The 23,866-nt window shown below is 38.4% G+C and overlaps 1 protein-coding gene across 6 annotated transcripts in view; it reads right to left on the bottom strand.

Moving 5' to 3' along the window:
- The window catches only part of CYFIP1 (cytoplasmic FMR1 interacting protein 1), a 133,733-nt gene that overhangs the window by 107,431 nt on the left and 2,436 nt on the right, over window positions 1-23,866 (bottom strand). For 2 of the 6 annotated variants that reach the window (XM_035023902.1, XM_035023907.1), the window contains exons 1-2: window positions 742-1,069; window positions 103-147 (exon numbers count right to left, since the gene is read on the bottom strand). The exons of 1 other annotated variant lie outside the window; for it this stretch is intronic. The gene's annotated coding sequence lies outside the window, so the exon portion shown is untranslated. Of the gene's footprint in view, window positions 1-102; window positions 148-741; window positions 1,070-23,866 lie in introns of those variants that run through there. 3 more of the 6 variants (XM_035023904.1, XM_035023905.1, XM_035023906.1) reach the window with 3 other exon arrangements.

Genomic DNA, 23,866 nt, shown 5'->3' with positions numbered 1-23,866 from the left:
GGAGGGCAGTGGGGGAGTGTTGATTCTCCATTTACTCAGCTGGCAGTTTCAGAGGGCAAGGACCTCGCCACCTCACCATGTCCACCCTTTGCATGGGCTTACCTTGCAGTATGCACTCAGCCAATCTTATCTGGAAGAGGCAATTATCTAAGAGGCAAATTATTAAAACACAAAAGAAAAATTAAATGAAAATTAGTCTTTAAAAATTAAATTAAAAGTTAAATATAATTAATTAAATAAAAAATATGATAGTTAACTTTATGTGATAACTTGGCTATGCTATGGTATTACTCCGTTTTTGTCAAATGCCAGTCTAGATGTTGCTATATAGCTATTTTTTAGATATGATTAGCATTTAAATCAGCAGACTTTGAGTAAAGCAGATTACCCACCATACTGTTGGTCAGCATCATCTAATCAGTTGATAGCCATAAAAGAAAACATAAGAAGACTGAGGTGCTCCAAAGAGGAAGGAATTCTGCCTCCAGCCTGCCTTTGGACTCAAGCTACCACATCAACTCTTCCCTGCATCTCCAGCCTGCCTACTGTAAAATCAGACTTGCGAGACTCCACATCCTGTGAGACAACTCCTTAAGATAAATTCGTGTCTCCCTCTCTCTCTCTATATATATACACACACACACAAACACACACACACACACATTCTATAGGTTCTGTCTCTCTGGAGAATCCTGACTAATCCCCATGTCCATCAAAACAAAGAAAAAAAATACAACTCACGTGTACAAAATCATTATCAGTGTGGTCTCCAGAGCAGCAGCAAGGCTGACTTTCCAGAGTGTGAAATTATCATGTTCATGCATAAGTTTGCTTGATTTAGCACACATAAGTTATTCAGTGATCTCTGGGGACAGCTTGCCCCAAGGTATCAAGAGTCCAGGTGGTTTTAGAGGTCATTGGTTTTATGAAGACTGGTCCTTCTAGGCAGGATTTGTGGAAAAAAAAGAAAATTATTTAAAATAAATATCTTGAGTAGGTCAGGGATTTAAAAACAATGCAGGGGGCGGAGCAAGATGGCGGAGGAGTAGGAGACCTCGATTTTGTCTGCTCCCAGGAATTCAGCTGGATAGGGATCAAACCATTCTGAACACCTACAAACTCAACGGGAGATCGAAGAAAAGAAAAGCAGCAACTCTCTGAACAGAAAAACGACCACTTTCTGGAAGGGAGGATGTGCAGAGAAGTGAATCCGAGGCGATATTCGGAAGACAGACTGCAGGGGAGGGGCCTCCGTCAGCCGCTTCTGGCAAGTGATAGAGCCATGGAGCACAAAATCGGAAGTTTTAGAAGTCGACTCCGCTAAGGGACGTCGCTCCAGTGGCTAAGCAGGGGTGGATCCCTCGCGGGACAGTGTGGTCTCAGGACCCTCGGGGTCACAGAAAGACTGGGGGTGCCTGAGTATGGCAGAGCTCCCAGGTATTGGAGCTGGGAGGCCGGCTGCAGAGGCAGCGCCCAGATGCGAGCTTTCAGCTCGGGGTTGTCATAAACCGTGATCCGGGGCACAGTCGGGCCACTGCTCCTCCAGCAGGGACCCAGCAAGTGGCAGATCCGGGGAGACTCCCCTTCCTCTCCCGGGAGGAGCAGTGCAGGAGCGCACTGCAGGGATCTGCTGGGTTTGGAAACTCCACATCCAGTGGGGTGCCAGAGATAGAATCGCTCAGTCACAGGCCAGGTGAGCATGGAGTGCAGACGGACACCAGGGAGATGGGAATGACTGACTGCTTTTCTCTGGCAGATCACTGAGGAGCGGGGCCCCGAGTTCTCGGCTCCTCCAGTGTCGAGACTGGGAAGCCACCATTTTCACTCTTGTCCTCCAAAGCTGTATGGAAAGCTCACAGGGAACAAAAGCTCCCAAGAGCAAACCTGAACAGAGCACTTAGCCGGGACCAGGCAAGGGCGGGGCAATTCCGCCTCCGGCAAAGACATTTGGGAACCACGGCAACAGGCCCCTCCCCTAGAAGATCAGTGAGAACAGACAGCCAAGACCAAGTTTACCCATCAAGGAGACGGCTGAACTCCCGCGCTAGGGGAATAATGCATGTAGACTCCATGGCTTTTTTACCAGGATTCTTTAGTCTTTCAAAGTTGTTGTTTTTTTTAACTGTGTTTTTTTCTTTTTTTAATTTTTCTTTTTTTCCCTTTTTCAACCAACATCTTATCAATCCCTTTTTTAAAAAACATTTTTATTTTTCATTTTTAGGGTCATATTCTATCCCTTCATAGTAGTTACCCGTATTTTTGGCATATATATAAGTTGTTCCCTCTTTAAAATTTTGAGATAGTTTCTTCTAACAGATTAAAATATACCCTAAATCTCTAGTGTATGGCTTTGTTCTAGTCTCCTGCCTGATCACATTCTCTCCTTTTTTTTTTTAAATCCTCTTCTTTCTTTTCTCAAACAACTTCTTGTCAATTCCTTTTATAAAATTTTTTATAATTTTCATCTTTACAGTCATATTCCATCCCTTCATCATATCAACCCTTATTTTTGTACATATGTACGTTTTTCTTTCTTTAAAATTTTGGGAGGCACTTACTTCTAACAGACCAAAATACACCCAAAATCTAGTATGTGGCACTGATCTATGCACCAGCCTGATCATATTTGATCACATTCTGGTTTTTTTTGTTTTGTTCTGTTTTTGTTTGTTTTTATCTTTTTCTTTTTTCTTTCTGTCCCTTTCTTTTCCCCCAGCTTCAGGTCTTTTCTGATTTGTTTAGAGTATATTTTCTGGGGACGTTGTTACCCTGTTAGCATTTTGTTCTCTCATTCACCTATTCTCCTCTGGCCAAAATGACAAGATGGAAAAAATCACCTCAACAAAAAGAACAAGAGGTAGTACTGAATGCAAGGGACCTATTCAATACGGACATTAGTACAATGTCGGATCTAGAGTTCAGAATCATGACTTTAAAGATACTAGATGGGCTTGAAAAAAGCATGGAAAACATTAGAGAAACCCTTTCTGGAGAAATAAAAGAACTAAAATCGAACCAAGTTGGAATCAAAAAGGCTATTAATGAGGTGCATTCAAAAATGGGGGCGCTAACTGCTAGGATAAATGAGGCAGAAGAGAGAATCAGTGCTATAGAAGACCAAATGATGGAAAATAAAGCTTAGAAAAAGAGAGATAAACAACTACTGGATCACAAGGGCAGAATTCGAGAGATAAGCGATACCATAAGACAAAACAACATTAGAATAATTGGGATCCCAGAAGAAGAGGAAAGAGAGAGAGGGGCAGAAGGTATATTGGAGCAAATTATAGTAGAGAACTTCCTTAATTTGGGGAAGGAGGGGCACCTGGGTGGCTCAGTTGGTTAAGCGACTGCCTTCAGCTCAGGTCATGATCCCAGAGTCCTGGGATCGAGTCCCACATTGGGCTCCCTGCTTTGCGGGGAGCCTGCTTCTCCCTCTCCCACTCCCCCTGCTTGTGTTCCCTCTCTTGCTGTGTCTCTCTCTGTCAAATAAAAATAAAATCTTAAAAAAAAAAAAAAATTGGGGGAAGGAAACAGGTATCAAAATCCAGGAGGCACAGAGAACCCCTCTCAAAATCAATAAAAATAGGTCAACACCCCGACATCTAACAGTAAAACTTACAAGTCTCAGAGACAAAGAGAAAATCCTGAAAGCATTTCGGGAGAAGAGATATGTAACCTACAAGGGTAGAAACATTAGATTGGCAACAGACCTATCCACAGAGACCTGGCAGGCCAGAAAGGACTGGCAGGATATATTCAGAGCACTAAACGAGAAAAATATGCAGCCAAGAATACTATATCCACCTAGGCTGTCAATGAAAATAGAAGGAGAGATAAAAATCTTCCAGGACAAAGAAAAACTAAAGGAATTTGCAAACACAAAACCACCCCTACAAGAAATATTGAAAGGGATCCTCTAAGCAAAGAGAGAGCCTAAAAACAACATAGACCAGAAAGGAACACAGACAATATACAGTAACAGTCACCTTACAGGCAATACAATGGCACTAAATTCCTATCTTTCAATAGTTACCCTGAATGTAAATGGCCTAAATGCCCCAATCAAAAGACACAGGCTATCAGATTGGATTAAAAAACAAGACCCATCCATATGCTGTCTGCAAGAGACTCATTTTAGACCCAAAGACACCCCCAGATTGAAAGTGAGGGGGTGGAAAACCATTTTCTATGCTAATGGACATCAAAAGAAAGCTGGGGTGGCAATCCTTCTATCAGACAAATCAGATTTTAAACCAAAGACTGTAATAAGAGATGAGGAAGGACACTATATCCTACTTAAAGGATCTATCCAACAAGAAGATCTAACAATTGTAAATATCTATGCCCCTAACATGGGAGCGGCCAATTATATCAGGCAATTAATGATAAAAGCAAAGAAACACATTGACAACAATACAATAATAGTGGGGGACTTTAACACCCCGCTCACTGAAATGGACAGATCATCTAAGAAAAAGATCAACAAGGAAATAAAGACTTTAAATGACACACTGGACCAAATGGACTTCACAAACATACTCAGAACATTTCATCCCAAAGCAACAAAATACTCATTCTTCTCTAGTGCCCATGGAACATTCTCCAGAACTGATCACATCCTAGGTCCCAAATCAGGTATCAACCGGTACCAAAAGACTGGGATCATTCCCTGCCTATTTTCAGACCACAATGCTTTGAAACTAGAACTCAATCACAAGAGGGAAATTGGAAAGAACTCAAATACATGGAGGCCAAAGACCATCCTACTAAAGAATGAATGGGTCAACCAGGAAATTAAAGAAGAATTTAAAAAATTCATGGAAACCAATGAAAATGAAAACACAACTGTTCAAAATCTTTGGGATGCAGCAAAGACAGTCCTAAGAGGAAAGTATATAGCAATATAAGCCTTTCTCAAGAAACAAGAAAGGTCTCAAATACACAACCTAACCCTCCACCTAAAGGAGCTAGAGAAAAAACAACAAATAAAGCCTAAACCCAGCAGGAGAAGACAAATCATAAAGATCAGAGCAGAAATCAATGAAATAGAAACCAAAAGAACAGTAGAACAGAGCAATGAAACTAGGAGCTGGTTCTTTGAAAGAATTAACAAGACAGATAAACCCCTGGCCAGACTTAACAAAAAGAGAAGAGAAATGACCCAAATCAACAAAATCATGAATGAAAGAGGAGAGATCACAACCAACACCAAAGAAATACAAACAATTGTAAGAACATATTATGAGCAACACTATGCCAGCAAATTAGATAATCTGGAAGAAATGGATGCATTCCTAGAGATATATCAAATACCAAAACTGAACCAGGAAGAAACAGAAAACCTGAACAGACCTATAACCACTAAGGAAACTGAAGCAGTCATCAAAAATCTCCCAACAAACAAAAGCCCAAGGCCAAATGGCTTCCCAGGGGAACTCTACCAAACATGTCAAGAAGAATTAATACCTATTCTTCTGAAACTGTTCCAAAAAATAGAAATGGAAGGAGAACTTCCAAACTCGTTTTATGAGGCCACCATTACCTCGATCCCCAAACCAAAGACCCCATCCAAAAGGAGAATTACAGACCGATATTCTTGATGAACATGGATGCAAAAATTCTCACCAAAATACTAGCGAATAGGATCCAACAGTACGTTAAAAGGATTATTCACCACGACCAAGTGGGATTTATCCCTGGGCTGTAAACTTGGTTCAATATCCACAAATCAATTAACGTGATACAATACATTAACAAAAGAAAGAACAAGAATCATATGATCCTCTCAATAGATGCAGAAAAAACATTTGACAAAGTACAGCATCCTTTCTTGGTTAAAACTCTTCACAGTGTAAGGATAGAGAGTACATACCTCAATATCATAAAAGCCATCTATGAAAAACCCACAGCAAATATCATTCTCAATGGGCAAAACTGAGAGCTTTCCCCCTAAGGTCAGGAACGCGGCAGGGATGTCCACTATCACCACTGCTATTCAACATAGTATTAGAAGTCCTAGCCACAGCAATCAGACAACAAAAAGAAATCAAAGGCATCCAATCAGCAAAGAAGAAGTCAAACTCTCACTCTTTGCAGATGATATGATACTTTATGTGGAAAACCCAAAAGACTCCACCCCAAAACTGCTAGAACTCACACAGGAATTCAGTCAAGTGGCAGGATATAAAATCAATGCACAGAAATCAGTCGCATTCCTATACACCAACAACAAGACAGAAGAAAGAGAAATGAAGGAGTCGATCCCATTTACAATTGCACCCAAAACCATAAGATACCTAGGAATAGGTATTCGCCATTTGCAATGACATGGATGGAACTGGAGGGTGTTATGCTGAGCGAAATAAGTCAAAGAGAGAAAGACATGTATCATATGACCTCACTGATATGAGGAATTCTTAATCTCAGGAAATAAACTGAGGGTTCCTGGAGTGGGGGGGGTGGGAGGGATGGGGTGGCTGGGTGATAGACATTGGGGAGGGTATGTGCTATGGTGAGTGCTGTGAATTGTGCAAGACTGTTGAATCACAGATCTGTACCTCTGAAACAAATAACGCAATATATGTTAAGAAAAAAAAAAAAGAAAGAAGAGAACAGGAGGGGAAGAATGAAGGGGGGAAATCGGAACAGGAGACGAACCATGAGAGACGACGGACTCTGAAAAACAAACTGAAGGTTTAGAGGGGAGGGGGGTGGGAGGATGGGTTAGCCTGGTGATGGGTATTAAAGAGGGCACGTTCTGCATGGAGCACTGGGTGTTATGCACAAACAATGAATCATGGAACACTACATCGAAAACTAATGATGTAATATATGGTGATTAACATAACAATAAAAAATTAAATAAAAAATAAAAATAAATACAATGCAAATCTTCATCAGTACTTCTGACTTGTGGCTACAAGGTTCTTCAGAGCAAGGTGTTCCTTCTTCTGAAGATTATCTTCTAGGATGAATAAACGCCCATCCCCACTGTCCTGGCCAAGACAACATGGGCACAAAGAATTATCATACTAGCTCTGGGCACAAAATTCTGGCTATAAAATCAGGATCTACAAGGGAACTCAGTACTCTCTAAGCATTGGTTCTTTTCCACTTGTGGAGTAAAACATACCGAAGTGAGAGTGAAGAACTGGATCTAACAAGTTTGGCTAGTGGAGTGAGTATCTGAGATATAAATACAAATCATAAATATGCTGGTTTCTAGATCATAGTAGTTATCACTGTCCATCTGGTCTTATTCACAACGAAAAATTATGAAAGCCACGTTTAAGATCCATCATTTCTATCCCCACAGCCATGCACAGAGAGGAGGCAGTCATGATATAGTTGGGTGCAGAGAGCAACCAGTTAAATGAATGCTTAATGAGCTTCTGCTGAACAGCACAAATGCACACCAGGCTCAAATCAACAGAGATAAAAAACACATCCCTATTTCCTTGAGACCATGTTCTAAGAGGCCTTCAATGCAGAAAATTTATACAAATGCAAATCTTATCCCTGGAATGTTCTGAAATCCTATTAGATAACCTAAAATTAGGCCAGAGCTGACATGTTTACACCCCTCTCATGGCCCAGGTTCCCCACTAGCTCCTGCAGAGTTTCTGTGCTTAAGGACCCCACTTGTGGCCAAAGGTTCTCCAGATATAAGATATAAGGAAGACAAATACCAAAACGACAGATATAAACGTATTTACACTAAATGTAAATGGACTAGACAACCCAAAGGCAGACATTGACACCATGAATTTTTAAAAATGAACCAATTGTATGCTATGAGAGACCAAAGTTAAAAACAGGGTGAAGCTAAATGCATGGAAAAAGATACACCATGGAAGGAGAAACCAAAAGTGGGCAAAAGTAGCTTTACTAATACTAGATAAAATGAGACAAAATAGACTTGATGACAAAAATCAATACTAAAAACATGATAAAAGGTCCAATCTCTCAGCAAGATTTAACAATTATAAACACACAGGCATCTAACAATGCAGCTGTATAATACATGAAACTGCAGAGAATATAATCTTATATGCACAACATCCTAGAGATTCCACAAAAAATAACATTAGAGCTAATAAATGAGTTCAGCAAAATTGCAAGATACAAAAGCAACACATAAAAATCAGCTGAACAACCAAAAAATGTATTAAGAAAACATTCTAGGGGTGCCTGGGTGGCTCAGCTGGGCATCTGCCTTCGGCTCAGGTCATGATCCCAGGGTACTGGGATCAAACCCTGGGTTGGGCTCCCTGCTCAACAGGTAGTCTGCTTCTCCCTCTTCTCTGCTCCTCCCCCCTACTCTTGCTTGATCTCTCACACACATGCTCGCTCGCTCTCAGATAAATAAAACCTAAAGAAAGAGAGAAAGAGAGAGAGAGAGAGAGAAAGAAAGAAGGAAAGAAGAAAGAAAACATTCCATTTACAATAGCATCAAAATTTTAAAAGGGACTTCTGGGGAAGATGGTGGAGTAGGAGGATCCTAAGTTTACCTCATCCAGTGGATACAACTAGATAACATCCACATCAATGTGAATAACCCAGCAAATGATCTGAAGGCTGGCAGACAGACTCTCCACAGCTAAATGTAGAGAAGAGGCCACAGAAAAGGTAGAAAGAGCAGAGAAATGGTCGAGAGCCAAATGGACCCACGGGACTGTCCTCCAGAGGGAGGTATACACTATGAGCATAGAAAGGTGAAAGCAGCAGACCCCCATACAATGCACCAGCACAGGGTAGACGAATCCCCATAACATTTAGCTTTGAAAACCAGAGGGGCCTAACTTCACAAGTTCTTACAATCAGTGGGGCTTAATACCAGGAACTTTAAAAACCAGGAAGCTCAGCTCTGAGAGCCTGAGGGCGATAGGAAACTAGTCCTCAGCCTTCAAGAGACAGCACAACAAACAGTCCCACTGAGATACAGCATAGAAGCAACATTTTGCAATGCCTGGGGTATATAGGAAGGAGATTTGTTTACTAATTTGGAGCATATGCTGGAGGGACAGGGATCTTTGGGAGACTTTTCCAGGAAAAAAAGAACTGGTAGGTGCCATTCCCTACACCCCCCAACTCCCCAGCACAGATATAAGGACACCTTCAGGAACCAGTGCAGCACCAACACTCTACACCTAGCTTGCTTACAGCACACCTCACCCCCATGCACACCCCCACCAAATTAGCCAGCCTAGGCAGTTTTCCCAGGCAGCAGCAGGTCCTGCAGTGAGCCAGCTCGGACTTTGCAGGCACCGTGGAGCCCCACATCTGCATTCTCCTGGGGACTGCCCCATCCAATTCACCCTTGGCTCACCCAAAGAGGTGCCACAAGCCTGGCAGTACACAAGCAGTCCCAATATAGACCAGCACCACTTCAAAATGACTCTGCCCAGGGAGAGGGTAAGATAACCATACACACCAGTCGGACAACAGCCCAGCAGTGAGCTGGGGGTAGACATTTGGTCTGACTGCAGGCCCCACCCACAATGAAAGATCCTCAGGGGATGACACAAGGAAAGCACCCTTCAGTTCAGTGTTTCTACAGTTTTGGCAAATGCCTGATCTGACTCATCTCAAGATCAAGACAGCCCCAGACTAACCCACTAACAACAAAAGGACCAAAACTTGACCACAACAGGCAAAGAGAGCCACAGCACATGACTGGACTGAAGGCAAATGCAGTTCAGCCACAACAATAGGGCAAACACAATACACATAGAAGACATTCCTGAAATGCCAGGTTCTGGTGAACAGGAGACATTGCACTGTAAGGCACTTCAAGACCTCTTTTTCATAAGGCCATTATTTTCAGGAGCAGGAAATATAGCTTTCCTAAGACATAGAAACAGACACAGAAAGTTCAACTAAATGACAAGACAAAGGAATATGTCCCAAATGAAGGAACAGAAAAATCATGGCAAGAGACCAAAACAAAACAGAGATAAGTAATATGCCTTACAGAGAATTAAAAAGTAATGATCATAAAGATACTGGACTTAAAAAAATAATAATAAAAGAAAAGATACTCAGTGGACTTGAGAAAAACATGGAGGACTTCAAGGAGACCTGTAAAAAAGAGAAAACATAAAAAAGAACCAATCAGAGATGAAGAACTCAATAAATGAAATTAAAAATACACTAGAGGAAACAAACAGTAGACTAGAGGAAACAGAACAATGGATCAGTGACCTGTAGGGCACAGTAACGAACTGCAATCAGGCTGAACCGGAGAGAGAAATAATAATAAAAAAATGAGAAGAGACTAAGGAAACTCAGCAACATCATCAAGCACAGTAACATTCTCATTATAGGGATCCAAGAAGGAAAAGAAAGAGAAAACAAAACAGAAAATTTATTTTAAGTAATAATACTGAAAAATTCCTAAATCTGGTGAAGAAAACAGAAATCTACATCCAGGAGGCACAGACAGCCACCAACAAAACCACTCAAGAAGATCCACAGGCAGACACAGTAATTAAAATGGCAAAAAGTAGTGATAAAGTAAAAAATTTAATGCAGCAAAAGAAAAGGAGACAGTTACATACAAGGAAAACCCCATAGGGCTATCAGTGGATTTTTTAGGAGAAACATTGCAGGCCAGAAGAGAGTAGCATGATGTTTTGAAATGCTGAAAGAAAAAACCTGCAACCAAGAACACTCTATCCTGCAAGACAGAAGACATAGTTTCCTAGACAAACAAAATATAAAGAAATTCATCACCACTAAACCAACCTTACAAGAAATGTTCAAGGGGACTCTCTCTTGAGTGGAAAGGAAAGACCATAAGTAGGAGTAAGAAAAGTAGGAAGTATAAAGGCAGTAAAATTAAATACATATATACAATGATACTGATGGTAAGGGATTCACAAAAGGATATAAAGTATGATACCATATACATAAAAATGTTGGGGGGAGAGGAGTAAAGAATGGGTTCAAACTTAAGTAACCATCAACTTAACATATGCCTAAGTTGTCATATATAAACCTAATGATAACCACAAATCAAAAACAAGTGATATGTAAAAAATAAAGAGAAAGAAATCTAAGTATATGCTAAAGAAAGCCAGCAAACCATGAAAGAAGAGACCAAGAGAAGAAAAGAACAGAGAACTACAAAAACAAGTGTAAAACAAGTAACAAAATGGCAATAAACACGTACTTATCAATAATTACTTTGTAAATGGACTAAGGCTTCAATCAAAAGATAAAGAGTGACAGAATGGATAAAAAAGCAACACCCATTTATATGGTTCCAACAAGAGACTCATTTCAAACCTAAAGACATATACAGACTGAAAGGGAAGAGATGGAAAAGCATTTATCACACAAATGAAAGTGAAAAGAAAACCAGATTATCAACACTTATATGGCACAAAACAGACTTTAAAACAAAGACTGTAGGGCGCCTGGGTGGCTCAGTTGGTTAGGCGACTGCCTTTGGCTCAGGTCGTGATCCTGGAGTCCCAGGATCGAGTCCCACATCGGGCTCCCCACTCAGTGGGGAGTCTGCTTCTCCCTCTGACCCTCTTCCCCTCTCATGCTCTCTCTCACTCTCTCTCAAATAAATAAAATCTTAAAAAAAAAAAAAAAAACACAAAGACTGTAACAAGAGACGAAGAAGGACACTATATAATAACAAAGGGGACAATCCAACAATTGTAATATTTATGCCCCCAACTTGGGAGCACCCAAATACATAAAACAATAACAAACATAAACTAATCAAGAGTAATACAACAATAGTAGGGGACTTTAATGCCCCGCTTACATCAATGGACAGATCATCCACACAGAAAATCAACAAGGAAACAGTGGCTTTGACTGACACTCTGGACTAAATAGATTTAACAGATATATTCAGAATATTCCATCCTAAAACACATTCTTTTCAAGTACACACAGAACATTCTCCAGAACAGATCACATGACACCACAAAACAAATCTCAACAAATTCAAAAAGACTGAAGTCATACCATGCATCTTTTCTGACCACAATGCTATAAAATTAGAAATCAACCACAAGAAAAATCTGGAGAGCAAAAATATATGGAGGTTAAATAACATGCTACTAAACAACGAATGGGTCAACCAGGAAATCAAAGAGGAAATAAAAAAATACCTGCAGACAAATAAAAATGAAAATACAACAATCCAAAATCTTAGGGATGCTGCAAAAGCAGTTCTAAGAGGGAAGTTTATAGCAATACAGGCCTGCCTCAAGAAGCAAGAAAAATCTCAAATAACCTGCCCTTACATCTAGAAGAGCTAGAAAAAGAACAATAAACAAAACCCCAAACCAGCAGAAAGAAGGAAATAGTAAGATTAGAATAAATATAAATGATAAACAAACAAAAATAGCCACAACAGAACAATCAATGAAACCAGGAGCTGGTTCTTTGAAAAGATCAATAAAACTGATAAACTTCCAGCAAGACTCATTAAAAAACAAAGGTGTGGGGGGTGGGGGAAGGCAGAGAGAGGACTCAAATAAACAAAATCACAAATTAAAGAGGAGAAATAAACTGACACCACGGAAATACAAATGATTTTAAGAGAATATTATGAAAAACTATGTTAACAAACTGGACAACTGAGAAGAAATGGATAAATTCCTAGAAACATATAATTTCCAAAACTGAAGCAGGAAAAACAGAAAATTTGAACAGACTGATTACCAGCAATGAAACTGAATCAGTAATCAAAAAACCAACAAAGAGAAGTCCAGGAACAGATAGCTTCACAGGTGAATTCTACCAAATATTTAAAGACTTAATACCTATTCTTCTCAAACTATTCCAAAACACAAAAGAGGAAGGAAAACTTCCAAATTCATTCCATGAGGCCAGCATTACCCTGATACCAAAAGCAGATACCAAAAGCAGATAAAGACACCACTAAAAAAAAAACCCTACAGGACAATTTCTCTGGAACACAGATGCAAAAATCCTCAACAGATCAAGAGTTAAGTGTTGGAGGAGTAGGGGGGCCCTAAGTGTGTCTTGTCCCTCGAACACAGGTAGATTGTTATCAAATCATTCTGAAAACCCAATAAATTATTCAGAGGTCTGAGAAAACAAAACTGCAAGTCTACATGTAGAAAAGCAACCACCTTGGGGTGCCTGGGTGGCTCAGTTGGTTAAGCATCTGCCTTTGGCTCAGGTCATGATCCCAGGACCCTGGGATCAAGCCCCCCAACCCTGCTCAGCAGGGAGCCTATTTCTCCCCCTCTCTTTGCCCCTCCCCTCACTTGTGCTCTGTTATGTGCACGCTCATTCTCTCTCAAATAAATAAAATCTTAAAAAAAAACTAAACAACAACAACAAACATAATAATATTCATATCATAGAGTCCCAGAAAATGGAGAGAGAAAAATAGCTGAAAACTTCCCTAACCTGGGGAAGGACACAGACATCAAAATCCAAGAAGCACAGAGAACTCCCATTATATTCAACAAAAGCCAACCATCGCTAAGGTATATACTAGTCAAATTCACAAAATACACAGACAAGGAAAGAATCCTAGCAGAAACAAGGGTAAAAAAGTCCTTAACCTACAAGGGAAGACAGATCAGACTTACAGCATATCTGACCACAGAAACATGGCAAGTCAGAGAAAAATGGCAGGAAATATTCAAAGTGCTGAATGGAAAAAATATGCAGCCAAGATTTCTTTATCCAAAGGCTGTCATTCAGAATAGGAGAGATAAAGAGTTTCCCAGCAAAAACTAGAGGAGTTCATGACCACAAAATCAGCCCTGGAAGAAATTTTAACAGGGACTCCTTGAGTGGAGAAAAACCCAAAAGCAACAAAGACTAGAAAGGACCAGAGAACATGAGCAGAAACACCAACTCTACAGGTAACACAATGGCACTAAATTCACATCTTTCAAAAATCACTCTGAATATAAATGGATGAAATGCTCCAATCAAACGAGATAGGATATCAGAATGGATAAAAAAGATCCATCTACATGCTGCCTCAAGAGACTCATTTTAGACAGAAAGACACCTTCACACTGAAAGTGAAGGAATGGAGAAGCATCTGTCATGCTAATGGATGTCAAAAGAAAGCCAGAGTAGCCATACTTAAATGAGAAAAACTAGGATTTAAACAAACAACTGTAACGAGAGATGAAGGACATTATATCATAATTAAGGGGTCTATCCATCAAGAAGATCTAACAATTGTAAATATTTATACCCCCAACTTGGGAACACCCAAATATATAAATCAATTAATAACAAACATAAAGAAACTCATTGATGGGGCACCTGGGTGGTTCAGCTGGTTAAGCAACTGACTCTTTATTTCGACTCAAAGGGTCATCTCCTCAGAGTCCTGGGATCAAGCCACACATCTGGTTCTGCGCTCAGCAGGGATTCTGCTTGAGGATTTCTCTCCTCCCTCTGCCCCTCTTCCTGCTCTCTTTCTCTCTCTCTAATAAGTAAATAAAACTTAAAAAAAAAAACACCTCATTGATAATATGATAGTAGGGGACTTTAACATCCACTTAGAGCAATGGACAGATCACTTAAGCAGAAGATCAATAAGCAAATGAAGACTCTGAATGATGCATTGGACCAGATGGACTTAACAGAAATATTCAGAAAATTTCATCCTAAAGGAGCAGAATACACATGGAACACTCTCCAGAACTGACCACATACTTGGTCATAAATCAGGACTCGACCAGTACAAAAAGACAGATCATGAAAGCATATTATCAGACCACAGTGCAATGAAACTTGAAGTCAACCACAAGGTTAAAGAACATCTCCTGAAGAACAAATGAGTTAACAGGAAATTTAAGAAGAAATTAAGAAGTCCATGGAAGCAAATGAAAATGAAAACATGACAGTCCAAAACCTTTGGGATGCAGCAAAGGCAATCTTAAGAGGGAAGTAGTTGCAATACAGGCCCACCTCAAGAAGCGAGGTAAGTCTCAAACACAACCTTACCTTACACCTAACGGAGCTAGAACAAGAACATCAAATAAAGCCTAAGGCCAGGAGAAGAAAGGAAATAATAAAAATTAGAGCAGAAGTAAATGATGTAGGAACAAAAAAAAAAAAAACCCCAGTAGAACAGAGTAATGAAATTAAGAGGTGGTTCTTAAAAAGAATTAATAAAATTGATAAACCCCTGGCCAGACTTATCAAAAAGAAAAAAGACCTGAATAGATAAAATCATGAATGAAAGAAAAGAGGTCACAACCAACACCACAGAAATACAAACAACTACAAGAGAATATGATGAAAAATTATATGCCAACAAACTAGGCAACCTGGAAGAAATGGACAAATTCCTAGAACCTTACAAACTATGAAAACCGAAACAGGAAGAAATAGAAAATTTGAACAGACCCATAACCAGCAAAGAAATCGAGTCAATAATAAAAAATCTCCCAACAAACAAAAGTCCTGGGCCAGATGGCTTCCTAGGGGAATTCTACCATACATTGAAAGAAGAGTTAATACCCATTCTTCTCAAACAGTTCTAAAAAATAGAAATGGAAGGAAAACTTTCAAACTCATTCTATGAAGCCAGCATTACAATGATTCCAAAACAAGGCAAAGACCTCACTAAATAGGAGAATTACAGGTCAATATCCCTGATGAACCTGGATGCAAAAATTCTCAATAAAATACTAGCAAATAGAATGCAACAGGACCTTAGAAGAATTATTCACCACACTCAGGTGGGACTTATTCCTGGGCTGTAAGCCTGGTTCAATATTTGCAAATCAATCTATGTGATACACCACATTAATAAAAGAAAGGATAAGAACCATATGATCTTCTCAATAAATGCAGAAAAAGCATTTGACAAAATACAGCAGCCTTTCTGGATCAGAACCCTCAACAAAGTAGGTATAGATGGAACATATCTCAACATCATAAAGGCCATTTATGAAAGATCCACACTCAACCAATTGAGCTACCCTGGCGCCCCTGCAAACAACATATCTGATAAAGGGTTAGTATCCAAAACCTATAAAAAACTTGCACCACCACATACTTACCAAAAGGATATAAAAATACAGATTCAAAGGGGTACATGCACCCAGATGTTTACAGCAACATTATCAACAATAACCAAACTATGGAGAGAGCCCAAATGTCCATCAACTGATGAATGGACAAAGAAGATATGGTGTAATATATATGCAATGGAATATTATTAAGCCATCAAGAAAAATGAAATCTTGCCATTTGCAACAATGTGGATGGAGCTAGATTATATTATGCTAAGTGAAATAAGTCAGAGAAAGACAAATACCATATGATCACTCATATGTGGAATTTAAGGCAGAAAACAGATGAACATATGGGAAGGGGAAAAGAAAAAAGGAGAAAGGGAAACAAACCGTAAGAGACTCTTAACAATAGAGAACAAACTGAGGGTTGATGGAGAGAGGAGGGTGTGGGGTAAACTAGATGGGTGATGGGTATTAAAGAGGGCACTTGTGATGAGCAATGGGTGTTGTATGTAAGTGATGAATCACTGAATTCTACTCCAGAAACCAAAATAATAAATAAAAATAAAAATCATCAACAAAATACTAGCAAATCAACCAACTATGCATTAAAAATAATCATTCACCATGATCAAGTAGGATTTTTGCCAGGAGGCAAGGGTGGCTCAATATCTGCAAATCAATCAGTGTGATATATCATATCAATAAGAGAAAGGATAAAAGCCATATAATGCTTTCAACAAATGCAGAAAAAGCATTTGACAAAATACAACATCCATTCATGATAAAAACTCAACAAACCTAGAGTTAGAGGGAACATATCTCAACTTAATAAAGGCCTTATGTGAAAAACCCACAGTGAACATCATACTCAATGGGAAAAAACAGAGCTTTTCCCAGATCAGGAAAAAGACAAAGATGTCCACTCTCACCACTTTTTTCCAACATAATACTAGAAGTCCTAGTCACAGCAATCAGACAACAAAATGAAATAAAAGGCATCCAAACTGGTAAGGAAGCAGTAAAACTTCCACTATTTGCAGATGATATGATACTATATATAGAGAATTGGAAGACTCCATCAAAAAAATACTAGAACTCATAAACAAATTCAGTAAAATCCCAGGATACAAAAATCAATGTGCAGAAATGTTTCATCTATACAACTAATAATGAAACAGCAGAAAGAGAAAATTTTAAAAATCCCATTTACACTTACACCAAAATTAATAAGATATCTGAGAATTAACCTAACCCAGGAGGTAAAAGACCTGTACTCCAAAAACTATAAAACACTGATGAAAGAAATGAAGATGACACAAAGAAATAGAAAGACAGTCCATGCTCATGGATTAGAAGAATAAATATTGTTACAATGTCTATACTACCCAAAACAATGGACAGATTTAATGCAATCCCTATCCACACACCAACAGCATTTTTCACAGAACTAGAACAACCTTAAATTTATACAGGACCACAAAAGTCACCAAATAGCCAAAGCAATTTTGAAAAAGAAAAGCAAAACTGGAAGTATTATTCCAGACTTCACATTATATTACAAAGCTGTAGTAACCAAAACAGTACGGTACTGGCACAAATACAGACACACAGATCAGTGGAACAGAATAGACAACCTAGAAGTAAACTCACAACTATATGGTCAACTAATTTTCGACAAAGCAGGAAAGAATATGCAATGGAAAAAAGACAGTCTCTTCAACAAATAATATGGGGAAAACTGGTTAGCTACATGCAAAAGAATGAAACTGGACCACTTTCTTGTACCATACACAAAAACAAACTCAAAATGGATTAAAGACCAGGACGCCTGGGTGGCTCAGTCAGTTAAGCATCTGCCTTCGGCTCAGGTCATGATCCCAGAGTCTTGGGACCGAGTCCTGCATTAGGCTCCTTGCTCAGTGGGGAGTCTGCTTCTCCCTCTGCCTGCCACTCCCCCTGTTCATGCTCTCTCTCCCTCTCTCTCTCTGACAAATCAATCAATCAATCAATCTTTAAAAAAAAAAAAAGTGGATTAAAGACCCAAATGTGAGACATGAAACCATCAAAATCCTAGATGAGAGCACAGGCAGTAATTTCTCTGACATTGGACACAGCAATAAAAGCAAAAATAAACTATTGGAACTACATTAAAATAAAAAGCTTCTGCATAGCAAAGGTAACAATGAACAAAACTAAAAGGCAACCTATGGAATGGGAGAAGTTATTTGCAAAAGACATATCTGATAAAGGGTTAGTATTCCAAATATGTAAAGAACCGATACAACTCAACACCCAAAAAACAAATGATTCAATTAAGAGGTGATCAGAAGATATGAACAGACATTTCTCTAGAGAAGACGTACAGATGGCCAACAGACACATCACTCAACATCTGGGAAAATCAAATGCAAATCAAAACTACAATGAGATATCACCTCACACCTGTCAGAATGGCTAAAATCAAAAACACAAGAAACAAGTGTTGTTAAGAATGTGGAGAAAAAAGAACCCTTGTGCACTGTTGCCGGGCATGCAAACTGGTGCAGCCAATCTGGAAAGCAATAAAGAGGCTCCTCAACAAGTTAAAAATAGAATTACCCTATGATCCAGTAATCTCACTACTGGGTATTTACCCAAAGAATAGTAAAACACTACTTTGAAAAGATATACGCACCCACCCCTACATTTATTGCAGCATTATTTTCAATAGTCAAATTATGAAAGTGACTCAAGCGTTCATCAATAGATGAATAAAGAAGATGAGATATATATATACACAATGCAGTATTATTCAGCCATAAAAAAAAAAGAATGAAATCTTGCCATTTACAACAACATGGATGGATCTATAATGCTAACTAAAATATGTCAGCCAGAGAAAGACAAATAGCATATGATTTCACTCATGTGTGGAATTTAAGGAACAAAATAAATTAAGAAAGAAAAAATGAGACAAACCAAAAAACAGACTCTTAACTATAGACAACAAACTGATGGTTACCAGAGGAGAGGTGGGTGGAGGGATGGGTGAAACAGATGAAGGGGATTAAGAGTACACTTACCTTGATGAGCAGTGAGTAATGTATAGAATTGTTGAATCACTATATTGTACACCTAAAATTAATATAACACTGTATGCTAACTACACTGGATGCCAACTATACCAGAATTAAAATAAAATTTAAAACAGGAAAGAAAAATATATTTAATCATAGATTTAACCAAGAGGTGAAAGATTTGTACACTAAAAATACAAAACACTGCTGAAAGTAATTGAAGACACAAATAAATATATTTCATGTCCCTGGACTGGAAGACCTAATATTGTTAAGATGACAACATAGCCTAAAGCCATCTACAGATTTGATGTAATGTCTTTCAAAATTCCAACAGTATTTTTTGCAAAAACAGAAAATCATGCCCCAAAATTAATATGGAACTGCAAAGTACCCAGAATAGCCAAAAGAATCTTGAAAAACATCAACAAAGTTGGAGGTACTTACTGAAGTCAAATGTGGTACTGGCATAAAGACTGACACACTGACTGATGACAGAATAGACAGCCCAGAAATAAACCCTTGCATATATAGTCAGTGATTTTCAACAAGGGTGTCAAGACCATTGCATGGGAAAAGGACAGTCTTTTTAACAAATGGTGCTGGGAAAACTGGATATTTGCATGCAAAAGAATTAAACTGGGCCATTACCTTACACTATCTACAAAAGTTAACTCAAATAAACAAGCTAAACAAAAGAGCTAAAACTGTAAAACTCTTGGAAGGAAATATGTAGGAAAAGCTTATGACACTGGATTTGGCAACAATTTCTTAGATATGTCACCAAAACACTGGCAACAAAGAAAAAAATAAACTAGACATGAAAATTAAAAACTAGCACACCCACCCAAGGATGGTGTCAATGAGTGAAAAGACAACTTGCAGAATGGGAGAAAATATCCACAAATCATATATTTGATGGGAGACTGATATTTAAAATATATAAAGAATTCCTAGGACTCAACAGCAAAAAGACAAACAACATGATTAAAAAATGTACAAAGGACTTGAGCAGACCTTTATCCAAAGATATATGAATGACAAATAAGTATAGGCAAAGATGCTCAACATTTCTAATCATTAGGAAAATGCAAATCAAAACCAGAATGAGATACCATTTCACACCCATTAGGATGGCTATTATCAAAACCAAAAAACCAGAAAAAAGTGTTGGTAAGGACGTGAAGAAACTGGAACCCCTGTACACTGCTGGGAATGCTGGTGCAGCTGCTGTGGAAAACAGTATGGCAATTCCTAAAAAAAAAAACCCCAAAAACTAACATTGAATTACCATATGATCCAGCAATTCCACTTCTGGGTATATACCCAAAAGAATTGAAAACAGGATCTGAAAGAGGTATCTGTACACCCATGTTCATAGTAGCATTCTACAATAATAAAAGGTGGGAACAACCCAAATGTCCATCAACAGATGAATGGACAAAGAAAATATGGTATATACATACAATTGAATATTATTCAACCTTAAAAGGAATTAAGTTTTGATACATGATACAAATGGATGACCTTGTAGACATACTAAATGAAATAAGCCAGAAACAAAAGGACATATATTGTACAACTGTACTTATATAGGTATCTGAAATAGTCAAGTTCATAGAAAGTAGAACGGTGGTTGCCAGGTGCTGGGGAAATATACGAATGTGGACATTTTGTTTAATGGGCACAGAATTTCAGTTTGGGATGATGAAAAATTCCGGAGATGAATAGTGGTGATGGTTGCACAACAATTTAATGTATTTAATTCTCCTAAACTGTACACTTGAAATGGTTAATATGGTAAATGTTAGGTTATTTAACATTTTCCTTAGTAAAATAAAATCAGGTAGGGTGATTCCTCCAATTTATTTTTGTTTTTAAACATTTTTAAAGCTATTCTAGTTTATTTCCCCCTTCATATAAAGTTTAAAATCAGTTTGTCTTTTATTTATACATCCTGTGGAGGTTTCTTTAAAAAAATTAAACATAGGGGACCTGGGTGGCTCAGTCGGTTGAGCGTCCAACTCTTGATTTCAGCTCAGGTCATGATCTCATGGGTCATGAGATCGAGCCCAGCATCGGTCTCCACACTCAGCGAGGGGTCTGCTTGAGATTCTCTCTCTCCCTCTGCCCCTCCCCCCACTCGTGTGCTCCCTCTTTCTCTGAAGTAAATACAGAAATCTTTAAAAAATTTGTTTTTAATTAAACAGAAATTTTCTTACGACACAGCAATAACACTGTTAGGTTTCTACCTAAAAGAAAATAAAACATATACCCATATAAAGACTTGCACATGAGTCTTTACAACAGCATTATTCATAACAGGCAAAAAATGAAAACAACCAATAGTTCATCATCTGGCAAATGGATAAACAAAAGGTGATATATCCATACAATGGAATACAATATACCAAAAAGAAATGAAATACTGATACATGCTACAACAGAAATGAACTCCAAAAACGGCATTTTAAGTGAAAGAAGCCACACATAAAGACTACAAATTGTATACTTTCCTTTATGTTAAATTGTCAGAAAAGGCAACTCTACCAAAGACAGAAAATAAATAAATAAATTAGTGATTAGCTAGAGTAGGGTTAGAAATGGGGATTACCTATTCAGTCATGTGGAATCTTACTGTTCTAAAGCTGGATTATGGTGATGGCTGTACAACCCTGTAAATCTACTATAAATCACTGTATGATTAAAGTAGGTTAATTATGTACATTATACCTCAATAAAGCTGTTTAAAATATTTTTTTGCTGAGATATTTGACTGGAATTGTGTTAAATATATAGATCAACTTGGAGAGAACTGACACCGTTACTATGTTGAATGTTCCAACCCCAGACCATAGCATGCTTCTCCATTTATTTACATTTTTTTCACTCGTTTGTTTTCATTCATCAGCATTTTGTCGTTTTCAGGACATAGATCCTGTGTTTTTAGATTTGTATCTAAGTATTTGATTTTTTTGAAGCTACTGAAAATAATATTTTAAAATTTCACTCTCTAATCATACATTGCTAGTATACAGAGTGACTGATGTGTGTTGATTTTGTATTTTGTGACCTTGCTAATCTCACTTACTAGTCCTAATAGCATTTTCATAGATGCCTTGAATTTTCTATATAGATTATCACATCTGCAAATAAGAGACAGTTTCATTTTCCCTGCCAACTTGCATGCCTTTTATTTCTTTTTCTGTCCTTATTGAACTGGCTAAAATAAAGTTCTTAAATTATGTAGATGTAATTAATCCATATTATCCCATGACTGCTAAGAGCTGGCTAAATTTTAGTAGCAAAAACAATAAAAGTAGCTTAAACAGGTTAGTTACTTAAAACGTCACCTTTATAAAATACATTTTTCTAATATAAAAACTTCAGAAAACATAGCACTAATGGTAACTGTCACTTCTACAGTATTTTCCTATATTCTCATTTGCTCTTCATGAAAATCTAAGAGGTACGTTTCCCATGTCACCAAAGAAGGAAAATGAGTCAAGGCAGGCCAAGCAATGTGCCCACTTGGCCTCAGATAATCATGTTGGAGCAAACAGACATCAACAATCAAAGCAGCAGACTTACCAAGACCCAACTTTATCTCACCTGCTTAAGTCTCTGTCATCCAGGCACTGAGCTGACCTCTCTATAAGGTGGTGCTAGTGAAACACAAATCAAAAGCCAGAACACATCACAGAGTGAGAGGGACAACTGGGGAGTGGGGAGCCAAGTGCTCCTGGAGTGGTGCATGAGCAAGCACCTTCCGTAAAAGAATCACAGGTGATTCAGTAAGTGTGTGAGGGTGAGGTCCTAGGATCTAACATTTGGGGCAAGGTATTTTGGGCAGATTCCTTCTAATTTTTAACCTGAAGTATGTGAGTAAGATGACTGGATTCAAAGTCTGGCTCTACTATTTACCAGGCATATAATCTTGGATACATACTTCATTTCTCTTTGTCAATTTCCTCATCCAATAACTGCACCTACCTTTGACAGTTGTGAGAATAATTAGTATGTAAAGAACGCAGAATATGAGTTAGCAACACTGCCTATTTCTGTAACTAAAGTTTTATTAAAACACAGCCACACTCTCATCACATATTGTCTATGCTGCTTTGATGTTACAACAGTAGAAAGATGTAGTTGTGATAAAGACCATATGGCCCCAAAAGGCATAAATATTCTCTATCTGGACCTTTACAGGAGAAATAACCCTGGCTTAGAACAATGCTGGAGCACAGGTATTCAAGAAATGTTAGCTATTATTTTAACCCAAACTCAGTCCCAGAATGGTAAGCTTGAGTATGTGCACAAAGATATAAACAAAAGCACTGACTGTGGTGGTGACAAATGTGAAAGAACAGTATCAATTAACAAGAGGCTGATTAAACAAATTATAATCCACCCATACCATGGAACACTATACAGACATTAAAAAGAATGAAGGAGGGGCGCCTGGGTGGCTCAGTCGGTTAAGCATCTGCCTTTGGCTCAGGTCATGATCTTGGGGTCCTGGGACCCCTACTCATCAGGGAATCTGCTTCTCCCTCTCCCTGTGCCCCTCCCCCTGTTCATGCATACGCAAGCTCTCTCACTCTCTCTCTCTCAAATAAATAAATAAAATGTTTAAAAAAAAAGAATGAAGGAAAATCTGTGTTTATATACTGTATATGCCAACATGTAAGGATCTCCAAGATCTTTAAATGAACCAAAGTCATTAAGTGGAAAGGTATGATGATATATGCAATATATAATCTCATTATGTTACCAAAAGAACACAAAAAAACAGAAACTACATGTATGCAC

Source organism: Mirounga leonina, unplaced genomic scaffold, assembly GCF_011800145.1.
Source record: "Mirounga leonina isolate KUSES-001 unplaced genomic scaffold, KU_Mleo_1.0 Mir_178, whole genome shotgun sequence".
Lineage (NCBI taxonomy): Eukaryota > Metazoa > Chordata > Mammalia > Carnivora > Phocidae > Mirounga > Mirounga leonina.
This window is presented reverse-complemented; position numbering and strand designations above follow the sequence as displayed.